Raw genomic sequence first — 17160 nt, 5'->3', positions numbered from 1 at the left:
TATTTGTGGGTACTTGAAACTTCTAAAGTATACTATTATATATCTATGATAGTACACGGTTTGTGTTGATGTATAACGCGTTACTAATGGATATTGTGATATGATTAATTTGGAATTTATTATTGATATTATAGATAATTATAGATACTATAAATAAGTATACCTATAATAGTTATGTCTAATACCTAGACTGACAAACCGTCTCCGCTCAGAATCGTTTTTCTTATACAGTGATATTATATCATTGAATTCAAATTTAATACTATCGATTATACAGTGACCCACTTGTAACCTACTGTACAGCAGATCGACATCCACTTACCCACCTTTTTGTTAAATGTATTGCCTTTGTCAGATTTTGTCTGTGCCATTCATAGAAAATCGTAAAAAACTTCACATTTATGTTTTTTTATATAATAACTGTACAGCTTCAAACATAATATTTCATGTATTATTATAAAGTATATAACGTAATTTGGAAAATGTATTGTGAAAAAGCTTAGTACCCTTTTAATTAATAAATTAGTTATAAAAAAATAATATTCAACGATTATTTACGTACATCAGGTATGATTATTGTTTTATCACATAATTATTCATTTATAAGATAAGTTATCCATTTTAGGAAATAAACAAGCAATAACTTTTTGTATTAAAAACAATAAACACGTACCTACCCAAAAAACAATTATTTAATTAAATGTCGCGATTTAAAAAAAAAATATTATGTTTTATAAAAATCATCCCGGTCGTGTTATGTTAATCGATATTAAAATATATGTATGATATGCGATTTATTTTTGAGCATTACAAATTTTTCCCCCATTCACGTTTCACAATTTATATTGGTCGCTTTCGTAATGGAAAAAGAGAAGAGCGGCTAAATAAATTGGTGCTGAAATGAACTTGTATATCATTCGTCTGCGTTGTATATCCTATATATGTAACGAAAGTCTGTGTATGTGGGTGTATGTGCAGTCTTGTTAATACGTACGATTTGACCGGAAGTACAAATTGGACTAGTGGAAATTGTTTAAACGAGTCTTTAAAATATGGTCATCGAAAATACGTGACATTGTGATGTTTTCTGAGTAAAATCAATTGATATCAATTCTGCTGCTATTATCGAAAAAAATAGCATGAAGACAATTTATAAAACCTATAGTTATATAAGTTTGGAACAATATAAAAAGAGGAAAGAATCAACACCACGGAGACTGCAGGTGTGTGCAGAAAATTAATTTTAAAAAAATATCCCATGAAACAGTTTTCCAGTTTTCAAAGTAAATAAATAATGAAAATCGTAAAATGGGCACATTGGTACTCCGCATAGAATAAGTAAATGCCAAGTAAATAAATAGGTAGTTTGAAAGTGAAATGTAATGATTTAGGCATATGATGCTAAAAAAAACTTCAATTTCAAGTACTTTATCGTATGCAGACTATTAGATTGAGAATGACATGAAATTGAAAATATTTTACAATAGAATTATCAAAACGTTTCCATACTATTGTAATTTGTAATACACTTTGTTATTACTTATTATTAAATAAATCATAGGTGTAACTCTGTTTGATGTTTATAAAGTATGTATATTAAATGTATCAAGTATATAAAGTGTACCTTATTATGATGTTACGACGATTGATTTTATTAATATTATAAAAAAATTATCACTGTATACTTTTTACTAAGTACTTACATTGAGTAAGTTTATTAAATAAACTAGGTAAGTACTAAGTACATTTTTTATTACTATTTTTAAGTGGGATATATTACAAGAATTTCGATACACAAAAATTGATTTTAAAACTAGAAGTTAATTAATTATAAGTTTTGTTGAGCGGAATGAAGGACACCCAGCAAAATATTGATCCAATACTCTGCTGTCTCTGCTTATCTAAACTTTAAGCAATATCTAATTAGTTACTGTACCTTAAAATTTAGTTTTTTATACATAGAAATTATACTTTAAAAAAAAAAGGTGGATAAGTGGATTTCCCTTTGCTGTACAGTAGGTTACAAGTGGGTCACTGTATAATGGATGGTATTAAATTTGATTTCAATGATATAATATCATTGTATAAGAAAAACGATTCTGAGTGGAGACGATTTGTCAGTCTAGGTATTAGACATACCTATTATAGGTATACTTATCTATAGTATTAAAAAAAAATTGACGTATAATAGGTATTAATAATAAATTCCAAATTAATCATATCACAATATCCATTAGGTAACGCGTTATACATCAACAACAAACCGTGGTACTATCATAGATATATAATAGTATACTTTAGAAGTTTCAAGTACCCACGAATAATATTATACAATCACAACAAAATAACTAAAATAGTTATCCTAGGTTTTTAATATGTAATTTCGTCCAAACTTGTAGGTACTTAAAATGACTATAAAAATAAACTGTGTAAATGTATTTTTTAGATTTTTTGGTAACAGAATTATTTACTTATGTGGAATCTTGTTTTAAATTTTCAATTCTTAGTTACAAAAATTGAACATTTTATAAATTTTTAACTACAAAATAATTTTTCAAATTAAAATTTGATAAATTTTGTCAAAATTCGATCTTTAAATAGTTATAAAAAAAAATTATGCATATGTATTTTTAATATTTTTCAACTGATATTGTAACAATATATCAGGAGCTTTGTATTAATTTTTTACACTTTTTAATAGATAAAACTTTATTGATATTTATACCAAAAAAAACTAAAATAATTGAAAACTGAAAATGTCCGTAAACAGCTCAAAAAGAGTCAAAATATTTTCAAAATTGTATGGTGTATAGGAAATGCTAATATAAACATTCAGTAAAATGTTCATGTATCTACAGTTATTCGTTTTTGAATTACAACAAAATAAGGAAATCGCTACATGAGAAATCGAGTGAATGTTGTGAAAATATGAATTTCAAACGATCATAAAAATTTAATTTGACTTTCTTATAGATATTTTTTGTTTGATAAAGGTAGATAATCTTATAAGGAATCTTGTATTACATTTTAAAATCTTAGATTTAAAAAGAAAAATTTTTACGAATTCTTAACTCAAAATAATTTGCTAATTTTCATGATTTTTCCATATTTTGTCAATTTTTGAACTTTAAATGCTTATAAAAAAAAACTGTGTCTAAGGATTTTTAATATTTTTGATCTGCTTTTGAAATAATATACTAGGAGCCTTTTATTAAATTTTCAAGCTTTTTTAATCAACAAATAAAATTTTATTGATATTTTTAGAAAAAAAACTAAAAAAAAATGAAAACTGACAATGTCCGTAAAGAGCTCAAAATAAGTCAAAATATTTTGAAAATGTTATGGTGTATAGAAAATGCTGATATAAACATTCAGTCAAAATTTCATGTATCTACGGTCATTTTTTTTTTTTAATTTAATTTGACTTTCTTATAGATATTTTTTGTTTGATAAAGGTAGATAATCCTTATAAGGAATCTTGTATTACATTTTAAAATCTTAGATTTAAAAAGAAAATTTTTTACGAATTCTTAACTCAAAATAATTTGCAAATTTTCGTGATTTTTCCATATTTTGTCATTTTTTGAACTTTAAATGCTTATAAAAAAAAACTGTGACTAACGATTTTTAATATTTTTCATCTGCCTTTTAAACAATATACTAGGAGCCTTCTATTAAATTTTCAAGCTTTTTTATCCAACAAATAAAATTTTATTGATATTTTTAGAAAAAAAACTAAAACAAAATGGAAAATGAAAATGTCCGTAAAGAGCTCAAAATAAATCAAAATATTTTGAAGATGTTATGGTGTATAGAAAATGCTAAGATAAACATTCAGTCAAAATTTCATGTATCTACGTTCATTTGTTTTAGAGTTACACCAAAAACCAAAATCGATTTTGGGGAAAACTGATTTTGCCTAAAAATTCCCGTTTTTTCTTAATTTTTACGTTGTTTTTCCTGGTGAAACTATTTGAAAATTTAAATTTTGACCTCCCCAATGCACCAACGATATTCACTTTCCAATCGAACAAGATACTGAAGTTGAAAATCGAAGCATTATTTCGACTACTTATCGTGTACACAGACACAAAAAAAAAATTAAAAAATTAAAAAACAAATAAAAAAACACACATCATTGTAAAATCAATATATTCATCGTTCCACTCAGAATCTAAAATATTCCATTTAAAATATCAAATTAAAAATCAGAAAAGAGGCGTTGCTGACATATGGTGAGTATAAGCGTAACTCGTAATTGGGTAGATCACTATTATGAATATTTTACATTTTAAATCAAAAATAAATTATTGAAAACTATTATTACACTTTTTAAGTTTTTAATTTCAATTAATTTTTCACAAATTTTCATGATTTTGACAAAAATACACACTAATACTTCAAACACTTAAAAAAAATGTATCTATGTATTCCCGATATGTTTTTATATTATACAAGTGCAACTTGTCAGAAATCCTATATTATAATTTGAAGTTTTTTGACCGAGAATAATCACGCTAAAAAAATCAAAATTTAAAATGCCTAAACATAGCTAAGACTATCTAAAATATTTTGTACATTTCAATGCACGTAGAAAATGTTATTTTAAGTAATTGTGAAAGATAAATCATTATTATATAAACGCGTTTAAATATCAAATGTCATTCAAATTTAAGCTCCAAAAGTTCATAAAAAATGTGTGAGGCTAACTAACTAAGAAACTTTTAAAAAAACGAATAACGATAAAAATAGTAAAAATATAGTTTTGTATCAACAATTTTGTTTGTGATGAGATCAAATTATGGGACCAAAATATTTTCTAAAACTTTGTACATTTTGAGACATCGGGGAACGTAGGATCGTTGTGTTTAATCTCGGGAATGACCGACTGACCGGGACAATATCTTTGGGAAGATGAGAATTGAACGTTACACGGTGAAATTCAAATCGTAGGGGTGGTTGGCGGACCGACTCCTCGGTACTTGACTTTAGCTATAGATCGTTTTTCAACTATTTGTGACCACGATATCTCGGTGGATATTTGTACTAGCCGTTTTCAACCTCAGTCCATTCACACTTGTCTTACGTAGTTACGTCGTTTTATCAGTTTTGAAAGTTTCAAAGCCGTCGGTCGAAAGCTCGCAAAGTTGACTTCCGAAAAAGATCGATAATCTCACGGGGACATTGTTCGGGAATTTCGGGATAGAACCGTTGAAACATATTATCTACCGGCGCCGCCTTCGGGGTTGACTTCGAGCGGTATCCGTGCATTGGATTCCGTCGTCAAATTTTCATCCGCGGTGACGTCGCTCAACTGCCCGACGACTCTCCCTTGACCGCGGGTCGTCTCCCCGTGGGAAACCGTACCACTACGAACAATATTTTTTTTCTTCGGTGACACCTCGCGACTGCCTGGCGACTCTACCTTGACCGCGGGTCGTCTCCCCGTAAGAGGCCGTATACCGTCGAGACATCACCCATAGTATGTACTATATACATAATAGTATAGCATTCTTTAATGTGACATTATTTCTACAAAAAAATATTATAATTATTAAAAACTTTTTAGATATGTTAAAAATCGGGAGAAAAAATCTTTACGTTTATTTTAAATACTTTCCCTGTTGACGTTATTTCCTAAATATATTTTTAATTACCTACTTATTATAATTATAGTAGACATAAAATTATTTTAATAGTTGTCAAATTCTAATGTTTAATTAAGTACTATGACTTATAATGGATGTAAAGTCAATACAAAAAAACGTAATTATTTGTTAAACGTATATTAATTATACTAACTATTAAATTATCTATTGATACGTTGATCAGTGGCGTAATCGGGGGGGGGGGGGGTTGCATAAGTATAAATTTGCAACCCCTGAAATGTCCGAATTATTTATGGTTTTTCGTTAATTAAAAAATTAAAAAAGGCTATAGTTAATATTAAGCTAATAATTAACTATAAAAAAAAATTGTTAGAGAACGAGAAAATTGAAATTATATATTTTATCAATACTTCAACAATGAAAATATAACTGATTAGTGATTACTGATTACAATTCACTACGATAAATTAAATAAAAATTAATCTTTTTTTATATTTAAACTTTTATCTCATCATAATATTATTATAACTTATCACATATCAATATAATATATTGGTTGCCTGTCCTGCGGATCTTATCGATCTATAAAGGACCAGGATAAAGGATCGGCTAGGAACGCAATTAACCCCGGTGAACCCCGGAAATCCAAGGCGGCCAAGAGAGGAGGGTCACCATCGACCTCTGGCAAGAGAGATGGGATGCCACACAAAAGGGTGTGTGGACACGCCGAGCGATACCCAGTGTAAGGAGATAGATGGAAAGAACCGTGCCAATAGTGCCTTTGTCATGTCATATGACTCAGGCATTGTCAAACCATGGCTGCTTCGAACAATACTTGTCGTGAATGGCAAGAGCTGAAAACGCAGCACATGCTGGCACTGCCCAGCGCGCAATGACTCAGCAGAGCACTCGTTATTTTTATGCCCCAACTGGAGCAGCCTCCATGACGAGCTCGATGCCTACCTTGGCCACCAGCCTACCACAGACGATCTCCCCCACCTCCTGTGTGGAACTGATTTCAACCTCCTTCCTGAGGGTCTAGATGAGAAGACCACCTTGCTGGCCAACGCGGCGGAATCATTCAGGTTGTTATACAAAATGGCGAAAAACATCCTCTCCCTCAAGGAAACGGAAGAAAGGGCAAAGCAGGCAGCCGTAAGGAGAGAGCCCACACCGGACCCCGACGTCCAACACGCTGAAAGAGGAGCCCCCAATGAAACTCCGACCTAGCAAGTCTTCGCCTTAATATGCATACTTGTATATTTCTTTTTTTTTAACTTTGTTGTAAGTCCCTCGAGCAACGTGCTCCCTGGCAGACATACTTACCAGCGATCGCTGAGGTAAGTCAGCCAGGTCGCGGGGGTTTAGGCCCGCTGCCGTTGATGTTTAACGACGGTTTTTTTTTATGCCAATAAACGATGGTGGCCGGAGGAGAAGTAATGCTAACGTAGTTCCTCCTCCGTCTCTCGATTAACTCGAAAAAAAAATTTTAGTTGACTGTTGTTGTTTCTGTACGTTTGGTTGTATATTTTGTTGATCGCTTACTATATATTATTGATGAATTTTTGATTAAATCATTAAATCATTAAATCATTAATCCAGATTAAATCATCTAGAAATTTTTCCAAATAGAACGTCAAATATCATCAAATATTAATAACGATGAAGTCATAAAATAATTTGACTCATCTACAGTACAACGTTGTTTGAAGCTAACTAAATTTTACTAATAAGCATTTAAAATTTATAGTTTAGGTGTTATAAGAAGAATTAAAATATATACTTATAATGTATTTTATATTAATAGTGAATATATTATAATTATATGATTACGTACCTATATTAAAACATTGATTATCTTATAATGTTGGGGGTGTGGGGCAAAGCCCCACGGGTTAGTGCATTCTAAGTAATTTTTGCAACCCCTGATGTTTTGCCCAAATTACGCCACTGCGTTGAGCTGTGCTTGTCAATAGTATAGGTTAACATACGCCAAACAATATTCAGCTATTTTAATTATGGTTTTTATTAATTTAACGTAAACATTTTTCATATGGCTTTACTTCAAACCTGATTAATTTGGATCGACATTAGTTACAAGTCATAAATCTTTTTACATAAAACACATCTTGTAGTATCGTGTCCTAATGCTTCCTAAACCGAGTTGTAGATATAAAACAGACAACAACACACAATGAATAATAGCAAGACTCTCAGGAAAAACGACAAACGAAACTTGTGCTAGATAGCAATATAATTCCAAGAAAATGCATAATTTGTTTATTTTCAGACCTTTCCCCAAAATTTTTCTAAAGATTTTTATATGAAATTCAATCAATAATAATTATTGTAAATAATTTATTGATAAATAATAATTATTATTATTCTAATTAAAGATTACACAGACGGGGGTGTAGTAAAAATGCCTATTCAATTCGCCGTTACATCAGAAATATTAAAAATCAAACATGCAACTATTATGTATGAATATTATGTAAAATATAAACAAAGGATTTAATTTTATAATTTTATTCAAAGTCTGTCTGATAAATTATTTTATGATGAAATTTAGTTTGCTTAGCCAACCACAACCATTGTGTGAGCTAAAACATTGGCATTTAACAAAAGCTATTCAGTAGCATAATATTATTTCCATTTTTGTTTCAAATTATAATGCAATAAGTTTAGTGGTTGGCAAAGGGGAGAAATGTAACGTGTTATCCCAATAAATCGTATTAAAAGTCCAGATGTTGTCTTCACTTGGCGTTTTTTCTACCACAAAAAATAAATGGAATACATCTCCCATTGTTATGAACATTTGAAAAATTTGATAAATGCGTAGTTTTGTCGGTGGCAAGAGTGTTTTGTGACAATATTTAAAAAATGTTCGCCATCTATAACCACGTCAGTCAAAAAATGTAGTTAAGAAGATCTAAAACTATGAAAATTATAAAAATACATTAAAATAATACTTTACATAATTTACTGTGTCTATATCAATATTCTAAATATATTTATTGAAACACCTTTTCACACACTCTACACTCATATTATACAAATGCCATTTTAAACAATTTTAATTAAATATCGAAGTAATTTATTTCTTAGGTTTGTTATTTTTTATTGAACACATCAATCGATTGTTGTACGGAACAGTGATAATTATTCAGTAAAGGTAACCATCATCCAGCACCATAACCTAATTTATCATTGTTTCGATTAAAATAAAGGCCCACAATTTTTAATTTTTTCAATTACAGTACATTTTTAGCAATATAAAAACTAACTTGTTCAACAACTATCATAATAATGTAGGTAATAAGAATACACTATATAGTAATATACATAATATGGGTGGTTTAAAGATACCTACTTAAATATGTTGTTTACGATTAAAGGACTTTCAATAATTACCTGACCATATTTTGTATTCAAATGATATAGTTTAAAACTGAAACACTGATGAGCTAAAAATATAAAATAAATAAATAAAATAAAAGTATATATTCATCTTCAATCAAGTAATTATTAATGTAATAAATCAATTTTTAAATCCGCATTATAGTTACAACCTACATCATTTTAATTGCACAATTTATTGTATACCTATGATATAAAATAAAAACGAAAGAATAATGTTCAGGTTGTAACTTTGTCAAAAATGTCAATACAAAAAAAGGATCAGGTGAAACTGAGCAGTAGAACATATTATATAGATATAACAGTTTTCAAAATTATGATGAAAAACATAAAAACATATCTACCTACTCGTTCATTTAACATTTTATAATTAATATTATTTTTTCTTTCTAATAAGAGGTCACAAAAAATGTAATTTATTTATAAATGTAAGTAATAATTAGTTTAAAAAACAAATTTACTATAAAATTTAATTTATTTTAAAAAAATCCTTATTAACTACTTTTTATATAATCAAAACCAAATTGAATAACAGTTGAATAATAATTATAGCTTGGAGTCTGGCATGAGGTAAATATATTAAAATTTGTTAAACTAAAATTACAACTTTTAGGACTTATGCATAATTAAATTTAAATAATTTAATATTAAATATACGTTTATCAATAAAGAAAAAACTTTAAATTATTCTTTGTTTATTATTAAAAAATGAATGTTTACAGTCTGTATGAAATGAATACTATAAGACAAGTAATATAAGTACTCAACAAAGATGCAAAAACAGCTTTTCCCATTCACTATACTTCAAAGAAATTATTATCTTCGTAATATTTATGTTTTATATTTGTGGAATAAATCTAATGATAATAAAATAACATGTATTATTTTTAATACGAGTTAGTGTACAATACAAAAATGTGTAAATGGTATCAGAATGATTTAAGCGGCCTGGAAATAAATTGTTTTATTAAATTTACTAATTATAATAACCAATATATAAGTTTATATCAGTTTGACTGACAAAATATTTTCATGTATTTACATGAATATATTATATCCTTAAACTGTTGACATAAAATAAAAAACTAAATAATATATTTTAAATTAATATAGGTACCTACCTAATACACTAAGCCAGAGGTTCCCAAACTGTGGGTCGCGGCCCAAAAGTGGGTCGCGATTATATTTTTGGTGGGTCACGCTATATTTTGAAATAATACATATTTTTCGTTGATGTTCAAAGTTCAAATTCAGTTTTTCGTTAATCGTTATCTGAGAGATTGACGATTACGAGTTTACAGCACCGTATCAAACAGATTAATAGTTATACGTATTGAAAAGATAGCGATTTATCTGAAACAAATTAGTGTTAGTAGGTACCTAAATACCTAAGAAAAAAGGCTATTCAATGTATTGCGTGGGTCGCCAAATTTTAAAAAAATTCTCAAAATGGGTCATACAATAAAAAGTTTGGGAACCTCTGCACTAAGAAATTAAGCATGATAAAATTATTTAATGAAAAAATATGTATTGTGTGCAATTAAATACAAAAAGGTGGGCAAGTGGGTGTCGCTCTGATGTACAGTAGGTTACAAGTGGGTCACTGTATAATGGATGGTGTTAAATTTGAATTCAATGATATCATATATGATATATATGATATATCATTGTATAAGAAAAACGATTCTGGGCGGAGACGGTTTATCAGCGTATGATATTACTATAAGTATACTTGATGATATTATTGTGAACAAAGTAATTTATATAATATATCCCTATTTACGTGGAACCTTTTTTTAAATTTTCAATCCTTAGCTATAAAAGTTGAACATTTTAAAAATGTTTAACTACAAAATAATTATTAAATTTTAAATTTGATACATTTAGTCGAAATTTCAACTTTAAATGCTTATAAAAAACAAAATTATGCCTATGTATTTTTAATATTTTCCAACTTCTGTTGTGACAATATATCAGGAGCCTTGCATTAAATTTTCACATTTGCTTATCCATCAAACAAAATTGTATTAATATTTAATATTTATAGAAAAAAAAAACTAAAAAAATTGAAAACTGACAATGTCCATAAACAGCTCAAAAAGAGTCAAATTATTTTGAAAATTGTATGGCGTATAGAAAATGAAAATATAAACATTCAGTGAAATTTTCAAGTGTCTACAGTCATTCGTATTTTAATTACAGCAAAATAAGGAAAGCGTTACGTGAGAAATCGAATGAATATCAAATGTTGTAAAAATATGAATTTCAAACATTCATAAAAATTTAATTTGACTTTCTTATAGACATTTTTTTTTTGATAAACGTAGACAAATTTATTGGGAATCTTGCATTACATTTTAAAATCTTGGATTTAAAAGGAAAATTGTTTATGAATTTCTAACTCAAAATAATTTGGAAATTTTCGTCATTTTTACGTATTTTGTCAATATTTGAACTTTAAATGGTTATAAAAAAAAATTGTGACTTTGGATTTTTAATATTTTACATCTGTCTTTGAAACAATATATTAGGAGCCTTCTATTAAATTTTCAATCTTTTGTACCCAACAAATAAAGTTTTATTGACATTTATAGAATAAAAAACTAAAAATATTGGAAACTGAAAATGTTCCTAAACAGCTCAAAATAAGTCAAAATATTTGAAAAAAAGGCATGGTGTATAGAAAATGCTGATATAAACATTTAGTCAAAATTTCACGTATCTACGGTCATTTGTTTTAGAGTTACACCAAAAACCATAATCGATTTTCATGAAAACAGATTTTGCGTAAAAATTGCCGTATCTCCTTAATTTTTCTTTTGTTTTTCACGGTACTTTTGAAAACTACAGGGAGATTTTTACTTTTGACCCCCAAAGTACCAATTAGATTTATTTTCCTATCAGAAATGATACTGTTGAAGAAAATTCAAGCATTTTTACTGTCCTAAAAGGTGATGACAGACACAAAAAAAAAAAATAAAATAAAAAAAAAACACACATCATTGTAAAATCAATACATTCATCGTTTCACTTAGAATCTAAAATACGTTTTTATTCATATATTATGGTACCTACTGCTTAATAATATGGAAAAAATGTTTGCAATTATTTTCGAATTGTTAAACAAAAAAAAAATAGAAACATTTGTTTTTGAAACGAATAATGAGATAACAAATTACTTTTATTATACCATTTTTTTAATTCTTAATTTAATAGTAGGTATACCAGTGGTTCCCAAAATGTGTACCGCGTAGTCTTTACAGGGGCGCCATGCTTCCGTAGAATTTAATATGGTCCAAAAATATATTTGAAAACCAGAAGATGGCGACAATGAAAACACTTACAATTATGTAAATAAAAATGTATAAACCATGAATAATTGTAATTAAATACATATTTTTATATCACCCATTACAATTTTTTCTATTTATTATGATTATAGCAATGCTATTATACTTGGGAAAGCACTTAGAAAATCTTAGATAAAAAAGGACGTCACCAGCCAAAAAAGTTTGGGAATAGCTTTTATGCAATATTATAGGTACACAAAATATTCGTATATAACTATATTATACTCCTAAATATGGAAAAAAAATGTAACGATTATTTGGAGCTTTTTAAATTGTTGAAAAAAAAAAATAATAAATTACTTTTCAATATTTTACACAATAATATATCCATTTTATTTTTGTATGAAATCATAATTTGTAAAAACATTGATAGTATATACAAGTACCTAGTACCTACCTATAGTTAAATTAGGTTAGCACTCCAATAATTTGAAAAACTTAATAATTTGTAATTAATATGTACCAGAATGTAGTATTCTAGTGTAATGTTTTAAATGAAGCTATGATATTGAAGCAGTATTGAATATTTAAAAATAAATAATTAGAATTGTTCATTTTTTACATCAAAGTATTGGATTGATGCTGAAATATCATTTCCATAAACTGGAAAGAAATGGCTTATAAATTAATTTATAAATTAAAAAAAAAAAAAAATATGAAGTATTGAATTCTGTATTACTTAAGTTATTATAAAAATGTGGATATTTAAACTTTAAAGGTAAATACTATAGAAGTGGTCAAACATTACTAGAAATAATAAATGATTTATTGCCCAACAAGTTTTTTGCTTAAGAACTGTTCCCAAATGTGCTTGGAATTATATTTTTAAAATGTCATAAATCCTTGCATCGTTATTTAACTTTAGTAGATACATCTTAAATCTGACCTTAGTGTAAATTAGCTAATGGCCGGTGGAATAATTTTTATTTAGTGACAATATCGTGTTAATTATTATTACTTTAATTAAAAATTATAAATTGTTTATTTGCTTCAGAGAATGGGTAAAAATAAAGCATACCTACTCAAAGTCAATCTCGAGAGTCAAGACAACTATCAGTTTATGAAAATTAATTAATTGCAAGATAGTTCATTGCCCTAATTCCTAAACATATTTATAGTGTATTAATCCTATAAATACCCAATTTTAACGTAAATGCCAAACGGTATTCCAAAAGTAATATTATATAGATATTAAATATATATGTTAAATTTAAAATAGTGATAAATTAACGACTAACAAATTATTTTACTAAGGTATGTTTTAAGTTAAGATTTTTCTTCTATTGCTTAATTGTCTGCTACTGCTCTTATATAATATGAAGCTATAACAAAAATTTATTATACGAAAAAAAAAAAATGTTTTAACTTTTATTATGAGTAAATATGTATTGGTACATAACAATCAAATGTACAGCACCGACACTTGTTTTATATTTTACCTTGGATTGAAATATACAAAGTAATCGGGCATAATAACAAGTTTTGTTTTTAATTTAATTTTAAATTTTAGAATATTTTAGCTTAATAGAGTAAAGGTACATAATTTAATATCAATATATAATGTCATACATAATACATTAGATATACACATGCCATGAAAATATCAGCAAAGTTGATATGGGATTCTCGGTTAATACGTATAGCTCACACACGCATGCCGGATCATATAATATTATTGATGATATGAAACGCTATAATATTTTAAATCCAAACAATCGAGCGACCTCTTGAATTAATGAATTTTCCATTAAAAAATTTTTTTTGTTATTTTTATAATATTATTAGAAGGATAATCGGCTGGGCAACACGTTTTTTAAAATTTTTAAAATTTTTCAATGGCGTCACCATTTATTTATATCGCAAAATTAATTTTCCTCAAGTTAAACAAAAATATCTTATATTATCTTAACATTCTTAAATCCTTAGATCCGTTAACTCTGTGGAAAACTGTTTATTTTTCAGTTACCCTTTTGAGCTCATTCAGATAAGTTTACAATGATGACGTATAAAGAGGGAGTTGAAATGAAAATGTCCATATATTTTTGTCCAGCAATATCATATTATATATAGTGACAGCGTTAATATGGTATTGCACATATATACCACATAGGTAAGTAATTGTACGGTATGGGATATAGTGTATACGATGAGACACTATACAGTAGGCAGAAATATTAGTTATTTCCAAAACGATACCTAACAATATTAGTATGAGATGGTGAACATTCAAAGTATAATACGTCATATTGTAATTAAAAATCATAGCTGGCACTCACAAGCCACGGTGGAAGTTGACTTCGGCGAGCACTGTGATGTCGATGAACATTAACGGTTGCAAGAAAAATTCGCGATAAAAAACGTGTGTGGTCGGGAAAAAAACTTGCACGTGTCACACGAGGAGAAACAAAAAACAAAAAAACATCAACAAATCCGACGACGGAAGCGTGGCGCGGAGCACGAGCAGCGACCGGCGTAACGGCGGTATGTACGTAGCACGAAGCACGCGGCTGTGATGCGCGACGACGGCGACACGACTGAACGCCCGGAAAAAAAATATATAAAGCTCCCACACTGCGCGTTGGCGTTAGGGGATGCAAGTGCGGGGGATGATCGCGCGACCCTCGACGACGAAGGGTAGTAGTGGTGGTGGTGGCGGCGTTGGTGGTCGGCCACCTGCGTCCGCGTGCCGCGACCTTCATTAGACCCGTCATTACGGGATCCGCGCACTCGGGGCCCGTTTGTAACGTCTCTCCCGCTCGCAAGTTCATCGCGGCCGTTATAATTCTGCACGACTGTTGGGACACCGACGACGGCGGGGTTCGATTGAGTCATGATATCCGCACAAATATCCGGCTCGATTTTTGATACGCGAGTGGTGATAACGTCACGCCGTGTCTAAAATAATATTATACCCAGGTATAATATAATGTTATGTGTATAAAAATGTGTGTTATTATTTCAATGGCTATTGGCTAGGTCATGATGGTTATCCGATAATTAAGCGTATAGTGTAAATCTTAATTGTACGTCGGGGCTTAATTGTGGGGAATTCGTATTATATAACCTATATAAGTGGTTGGAATACTGTCCCAGGGATTTTTTTCAGATAGTTATTGTTATTTTGTTTCAGTTCGCTTCGGCGAGTTCAAGGACTTGGCTCATGCGAGCTTACCGGTATATTTATTAGTTATTACTTATTACTGCCGTATCAAAAGATGGCCTATAAGCAGTATAAAATCAATTTTTGGAGTTAACAAATTGCTTCATTATAAGTACATGAGCCAGAGGCGGTTGGACATTTTTCAGTTGGTGGTTCAACAATAGTTAATATCACCACCCACCTACCAAAAAGTTATATTAGGTACAAAAACTTACCTAATTTTTATTTATTTTTTGACAATTATTATTTATTTTAAAACATGCTTAATAATTGTGTTATAATACATTAAGTACCCAATTATAAATAACCAAGTGAAAGAGTCGACATTTTACTATTTTTTTTATTAGTTTTCATCTTTAATAACTGTTTTTTAAGTTAAAATTTGTCGTGGAAAATCCGAATTAGTAACATCATTAATTCTTTATATATGTTGAATGAAAATCGTATGATGCTTTAATTACAAATTTTATTTTCATCCGAAAATCATTTCGAAACTTATATACTCTCACGAGGCCAATACCATCATTGTATTTTATTGAGATTTGGTAAGTAACAAAAAAATTGTTGGTTAATATTCTTTGTGGGTCCTACGTGAACACGATCATGTTCAGTGGAGCCATTATTCTGTTGAAACAAATAAAATCGTACTCTTTAATATGAAAATAAGGAACAACATTTTACTGTGTATAGAAGAAATAATTTTCCCACCTTTTTTTATTTTTGTAAATAACGACTTGCAAATTCTAAAACCTAACTTGCTAATTCTTGCCAATTATTTGCTAAATGTTGATATAGGTTAGATTGATTTGGGAGAAATTGTGTGGGCCATCTTCACGGACATGCTGAAGACGACTGTTGTGCTGGCGACCACGCTGACCTGCAAAGCTCGGACCGAGCTAGCAACGAAGACTATAATTTCGGTGCAGTTGCGGACTCTGCGGCATTGCGACTCGACCGGCGCGGGATCGGACCACTGGGCGAAAAGGGGAGAAAATCTGCGGACAGCATCGCAACGCACCGCTGCCCTGATACTCTCCGTGATTTTCGCCCTGGCGTCTCCGTCGCCATTTGCCGCAGCCCATGGCCACGGAGTCACACTCCGCTGAACCCAACAAAACGTTTCGTTTCCTCGAGCCCGGCGCTGCTGACGTCCGTGGTGTTCCTAGCTACCCTGTAGGCTGTAATTATAGTCATCCATCACTCACCCGCCGTGAACTCTGAGGTCTCCGTCGCCGCTGTCACGAGTCGTCTTCGTGCAGCACTGCGTTCGTCACTGAGCAAGTACCTCCGTCGTCGTGTCGTTGTCGTTCCCGGACCGAAGCAGCCGGGCGCCAGCCGCGCCGCCAGAGGGTTTCGCGTGTCTCGGCGACCTCGAGCGCGCAACGTCCGCGATCCCGTCGTGCTACCGCAGGATGGCTGGAGAACGTGTATCGGTGACTTACTGCCGATCACCACCTAAATGTGCACTTTCACGTACCTATTACCTCGACTCCCATACGTCGCCTCTCCTTGTCCGCTGCCCTCAGCCAGGGGGGAAACTTTCGGACGGTTTCACTTCGGGGGACAACAACACAACATGCACGCGGCTCTCGTTAGACCTCTCCACGCAGAGGAGACAACT

At 30.2% G+C, this 17160-nt stretch overlaps 1 protein-coding gene across 1 annotated transcript in view; it reads right to left on the bottom strand.

Annotated features, from left to right (window-relative positions):
- LOC100572104 overlaps nucleotides 1-14901 on the bottom strand; it is a 215987-nt gene extending 201086 nt beyond the window's left edge. The window contains exon 1 of the mRNA XM_029488085.1: nucleotides 14656-14901. The gene's annotated coding sequence lies outside the window, so the exon portion shown is untranslated. The remainder of the gene's footprint in view (nucleotides 1-14655) is intronic.
- Nucleotides 14902-17160: the final 2259 nt, after the last annotated feature.

This window comes from Acyrthosiphon pisum, chromosome A1 (genome assembly GCF_005508785.2).
Source record: "Acyrthosiphon pisum isolate AL4f chromosome A1, pea_aphid_22Mar2018_4r6ur, whole genome shotgun sequence".
Lineage (NCBI taxonomy): Eukaryota > Metazoa > Arthropoda > Insecta > Hemiptera > Aphididae > Acyrthosiphon > Acyrthosiphon pisum.
This window is presented reverse-complemented; position numbering and strand designations above follow the sequence as displayed.